The following is a 6000-nucleotide window of genomic DNA, read 5'->3' as shown; positions in this document are numbered from 1 at the left end:
AGGAGTAGAGGGAGTTTTCCACCCACATAGAACTACTGACAGCAGAACTGAGGACAGACTATACGCTCTTCGAGGCAGGAAACTTTTATTTTGTTTGTCTGTAAAGCATGAGGTAAACAAAGGGCCCTGCATTAAAAAAAAGAGAAGAAAAAAAAGTGACTTAAATTGACAGTAAAACGAAAACGAAAACCCAGCAGCCCCTTTCCCTCTGCCTGGAATCTGGTCAATTACTGAGACCAGCAGGCACCTGATAAATTTTGTAACGGGAATTACTGATAGAAAAGCCCCAGCCTGAGCCCCTCTCCACATCCTCCTCCAAACACCCCCTCATTTCACCCCCATCCCCAGACCCCTCCAACAGCCCCATATCTTTGATCTCCTAGGGACCTAGTGCCCTTCAGATGGCCCCATCTCCCAAAGGGCCAGGTCTCTTCTAGATCCCATTCATCCCTACAAAGGGCCCCAGACCCTTCCAGATTCCCCCATATCCCCTCCAGATCCAACTCGCTCTCCCCCAGAGGACCTGGTCCCTTCCAGATCCCTCCAAGATCCCCCTCCAAAAGTTCCCTCCAGATCCCTCCACAGCCCCCTCACTCCCCACGAAAGGGCCCGGTCCCTTCTAGATCCCCCTGCCCCCCTCCCAGATCCTCCTGCCCCCAAAAGGGCCCATCCCCCCAGCACCCTACCCCATCTCCCCACCCCCACAGGGCCCACCCCCCATCCCCCTGCCCCCACAGCGCCCCCCCATCCCTCCAGGGCTCACCCCCACATCCTCCTGCCCCCACAGGGCCCGCGCCCCCCACATCCCCCCATCCCCCTGCCCCACAGCGCCCCCCCATCCCCCCACCCCCACAGGGCCCGCCCCCCCACATCACCCCCATCCCCCCGCCCCCCCAGCACCCTACCCCGTCTCCCCACCCCCACAGGGCCCACCCCCCCACATCCTCCTGCCCCCACAGGGCCCGCGCCCCCCCATCTCCCCCATCCCCCTGCCCCCACAGCGCCCCCCCATCCCCCCGCCCCCACATCCCCCCACCCCCAAAGGGCCCGATCCCCCAGCACCCTACCCCATCCCCCCGCCCCCACAGCGCCGCCCCCATCCCCCGCCCGGGCCCGCCCCCTGGCTCCGCCCCGCCGCTGCCGGGCGCCGGCCGGGAGGGCGGGACGGACGCGCCGCCGCGCAGAGCCGCCGAGCCCGGAGCGCAGGCAGGGAGCCGAGCGGGCGGAAGGCGGCGGCCCGGCGGGTGAGCGGGGCCCGCGGCCGGGGGGGCGAGCTGCGGGGCCGGGCCCCCCCCGGCGGGAGCAGCGCGGTGACCCCGACACCCGCTGGCGGGGGGCCCTGAGCGGGGGGGGCTCGGATTTGCCCCTCCCCGCTGGGGGGCGGTGGGTACCCGGGTAGCGCAGGGGCGGAGCCTCCCTCCCCCAGGGCGGGGGCAGGTGCTGCCCCAGGAAGCGGGGCAGGGGCGCGTGGGGGGCAGGGGATGAGGGGCTGTGCCCCCCCCCCAGGGGCATCGGCGCGCCCCTCCCCCCTCCCCCCCCGCGCCCACGGGGCTCTGGTGGGCTCCTGGGGCGGGCACCGGGCACGGGCTGGTCGGCCCCGAACGGGGGGGGGGGCGCCAGGCCTGACCCACGGCGGGCAGCGCCCCGGCAGCCAGCCCTGGGGGGGCTGCCACCCGCCGCTCTCCTAGCCCCGGCTCCTGCATGCGAGCCCTGGAAATGGGGAAGTGAGACCAGGAATTCCCCCGCCTGCCTCAGAGCTCCAGAGGGGGGGACCGCCAGGCGCCAGGGATGCTGCTGCACTTCTCTCTTCGGGGGAGCAGGGGGAAGGGAGCCTGGCAGCCTGGCACCTCCACCTGGTGCGCTCAGTGTTGACCTAGAAGAAACTCCCCAGATTGTGTAGTTAGGCCTGAGCGAACCTCTCTCCAGTTCTCTTACTGCTTCATGCGGTCCGGGGGTCCAGGGTGTTTCTCGGTCCTGGACCCAGAACTGAAGGAGCTAGGGAATGCAAATTGAAGGGCATCGCCGCTGCCGAAGCTATTGTAAGGGGACATAAATGGGCTGTTGTGGTTCTCATCCCTTGTCCTTGAAGATAACTTGGGATTAGTATAAAAAAATAACGCATGTGAGACAAGGCTTGGGGGGGGGGGGTCTGTGTGGAAAAGATCTATTTCAGGTGGACGACACTTGGATTTGGGTGTCGGTGTTATATTCCGAGAGTTTATTTTCCTGTTCCCACTGCCCTGAATTTGAAGAGGAAGTTTGGGAAGAGACACTGAGAGGTTTAAAGTTTTGTATAGCTCTAAAAGAAAAACATCCAACCTAACAACTGTTACCTGAATGATCAAGGCATTCAAAGCAACAAGCTAGTTTTAGATTGCTATTTTAGGCAGTGGGTGAAGGGGGGTGAGGAAGCATCTTCGTTCATTTGCATAGTCAATTCTTTATAGTGCTTCGCATACTCAAACATTTTATTACATTGTCACATTTCTGGAGGTGTCACCATAGGGGGAATATTCTTTCTCCGCTTTCTGCCAGTTTTCTATTTAAAAACTGAGGCTGAACAAGTTTCTTTCTAATTTGTAAGTTCTATCCCATCAAGTCTGGGTAGCATATGACATCAAAGGATGTATTTCAAGGGCCACTGATAGCTAAATTCTGACTTGTAGGAATCTTTCAGGATTTTTTTTCTTGGCTACGTTTGGCATGTACATGGAATATTTTAGTATATACTTCTGCTCAGTACTGAAACTTTTAACCTTCACTTGATTTATTAAGCATGGGGTGTGTTACATAATCTTCATCACTCGAAAACTTGTAAAATAGGGAGTTGACTACCACAAGAATTACCAATAGGATAGTCTTTCCTGAAGTATCCAGTAGAAAAATGATTATATGCCTCCAGATACCATCAAATTTACTTTTCCTCTCTCCACAGAACCACAAAAATTATTCATGTTGAAAGGCACACTGTTTAGCTCCAAATTTAGTGGATATTTTTGTGTTTAGGAAATTTGACAGAACCAATGGCTATAGTAAACTGTTTTATTTTTAAATCTTTCTTTGCAGTGTTTTTAACCAAGCATTGCAATCTTGTGTTAGTGTCTGAGAACCAGAAATTGAAACTGACTAGATACAAAACTGACATCTGTTTTCATTGGTCTAGTCCTAAATTGGAATTAAGTGCAAACAGTAAACAAACACCACAGGTAATGAAGCCAGAAGTAAAAAAATCCAAATTTTTATTTTCAAAATGCAAATGTGGTACCAAAACTTCTTGTTTGTGTTTTTTGTTAATTACATTGTTTTTAACTATAGTGGGAGGTTGTAATTTTGGCTTTGTGTATTGTTTGCAGTCTAAAATGTGGCACCCAATGTGTTTGACCTTTAGCAGCATCAAATAATCTAACTCATTGTGTTCCTTGAAGGAGGCCAGGGTTGAATTGTGAATTGCCCTATGTTCATCTGAAATATTTTGAAACATTTCTTCTCCTTTGTTAGTGGGCTAGCACTTGATTCTTTATCCAGTTTGTCATGTCAGACTCCTTAAGAGACAGTAAGGACTGAAGTCACTAAGAAACAGATATTAATAATCAAACACTCTGGACCTTAATGTTGTTTCTGTGAGTTTAAGTGAAAGAGGAATTTAAAGCAGAACTCTTTGGATTCTGCAGTATCTGTAACTTTTGAAATTTATACACAGCTAGTGGGGTGCACCATCTCCCAAATATGAAATACTTTCTGATTATTCTGACATCATTATCGTGTTGCTATAGTGACTTAATTACACTGGGAATGCCGTGTTCCCATCCTGTTGCTATGGAAAAGATCAGGGTTATAAATAAAAATATTTGAGGCTATTCATAGCTGTGACAGATAGAAACACCATCATTTTAATATGACATGATTGCCAAGAGTGATGGTGTATTTTAACAAAACTTTTCTTGTGCTGAGTTACAAACTTGAAATGCCAGTTCCCTAGTTTCTAACAGCTTGTCCTTTTGACGTCCCCCTCCATTGCGTTTGATAGCAGGGGTTATGAAACACTAGCTGTAGAAATCAAAAAGAGAATGTATGTATAGTTTTTAAGGTGGAGCTGAGGCAGGAAGTACTGTGCTTTCACATACTGAGCCTAAAAATAATCTATTTTTGTATGCAGTATTTTCATCAAAGCGGGACGCACTGGGACAAGGGGAATATTGGTGTTCCATCAAACTAAAATCAACAGTGAAGTGAGTTATCTTTTTGTTTTCATAGCTATTTCTTATGGTGTTTATACATTTAGCATAGCTGAATCTAAAAGCTCCTAACGTAGCAGCTACATAAAATGCAAAAACTTTGACAGAATTTAGTAGACCCACTTGGTATTTGAAGAACAAAGGTTATCTTGAATTTGAGGGCTCAAGTTAAACCAAACACACAATATTTAATCATGTTTTTTGTCTTCGGTTTGATGGTATTTAGATCAGAGAACTTTTGGTGAGTTTTTAGAGAGGAATACATGCTGAACGACATGACGTAATTTACTAGCACAGTGTAGTTCTAGTGACATGTTAATGTTTTCATTTGGAGACTAATGTTTGCACAATATGTCAGTATAGTTTAGAATTGAAACCAAAAGCTTCAAATATACAGATGTATGGAGACGCTTGTGATATGAGACGCACTTTCATGTAAAATAAAGAGGGCATTGCAAGTATGACTAAAGAACTGAAAGTTAGATGACAATATAATATGAGCATACTATAATGTCCATGTTTTAACTATCAGAGGGGTAGCAGTGTTAGTCTGGATCTGCAAAAGTGACAAGGAGTCCTGGGGCACCTTAGACTAACAGATGTATTGGAGCATTTATGTTTTAACTGTATTTGTGTTAACTCTGCATTTATGTTTTAACTGTACATCGAAATACAGTCTTCATACATAATGAAACTTAAAATTTAATATGTACTGATAAATCATAGTAATATTTCTATCCTGTACTATGTCCACATGGATAGTGTGTTATCTGGTGAATAAATTCATTCTTTGCAATTTTATGTATATTTTTAAATGGATCTGTAGTCTTTTCCAGATTACGTCTCTGTAGTTTTATACAACAGTCAGTAATCAGCCACTCATTTAATTAATTATTGGTTTTAAGGAATATATGCATATTCTTGAATGACACAGGAAGTGAATCTTTTGAATATATTTCAAGTTTAAATGTTTACTCCATAAGTTTGGGATATTGCTTGCTAAGGTGCCTACTTAGAACTCAGAATTGTTCCTCTGTCCTGCAATTAGATTGCTGTAGGCAGCATCATGTGTACCCTTGCTGAAGACAAGTCATTGGCCCTCTGCAAGGGTCCACTCGTGGCTCTGATTGCAGGACTGAGACTTAAGTGAACAAATATAGTGGATTTAGATTATTGTTAATAATATAGAGAGTTTCTGCATTTAAGCATGTCCTTGCACCTTCTAATGTGAGGTAGTGCGAACTTCAGTTTTCCTAAAGTACTTTTGGTGACTCGTATACTTAATTCTACTAGAAGTGGACTTTGGAAACAAGTAAGTTGATTTAGCCAGTCCCAGGATTGTATCTGAAGAGGTGGGGGGTTTTCATTGTAGGCTTACTTGCGTTTATAAAGGGAAGTTAATTGTTTCTTTTCCCCCTTCACGATATTTCATTTCTTTTAAGTCTCTTATAAGCTGAGTGGTAGATAATGGTGGTTTTTTTTCCCACTCTGATTAAAGTTTTTGTTTGTTTGTTTGTTTTGTTAATGACAGCTTGTCTAGTAGCCTGTGTTCACATGCATTTGTACAGTAGTTGTGTGTGTTCTTGGTGACCAATGGTTACGTTTTTAGTGTGGATTTGATGTGGCAGGAAAGATAGGCATCTTATTAAGAATGCATTTGGTTAGCTGCAGAATAAACTCATGACATTTATGTCCATATGGTTTCACTTAATTGAAATGCTTATCGTTATTTAACAGAAGGGTAATAAAAACACACAACTCTAGT

At 46.9% G+C, this 6000-nt stretch overlaps 1 protein-coding gene across 6 annotated transcripts in view; it reads left to right on the top strand.

Annotated features, from left to right (window-relative positions):
- Positions 1 to 1111: 1111 nt before the first annotated feature.
- RAP1A (RAP1A, member of RAS oncogene family) overlaps positions 1112 to 6000 on the top strand; it is a 77483-nt gene continuing 72594 nt past the window's right edge. For 5 of the 6 annotated variants that reach the window (XM_075910321.1, XM_075910322.1, XM_075910318.1 and 2 more), the window contains exons 1-2: positions 1112 to 1244; positions 4157 to 4229. The gene's annotated coding sequence lies outside the window, so the exon portion shown is untranslated. The remainder of the gene's footprint in view (positions 1245 to 4156; positions 4230 to 6000) is intronic. The other variant, XM_075910320.1, reaches the window with a different exon arrangement.

Source organism: Pelodiscus sinensis, chromosome 27, assembly GCF_049634645.1.
Source record: "Pelodiscus sinensis isolate JC-2024 chromosome 27, ASM4963464v1, whole genome shotgun sequence".
NCBI classification, from domain to species: Eukaryota; Metazoa; Chordata; order Testudines; family Trionychidae; genus Pelodiscus; species Pelodiscus sinensis.
The sequence above is the reverse complement of the archived record's forward strand: the minus strand, read 5'-3'. Positions and strand labels throughout refer to the sequence as shown.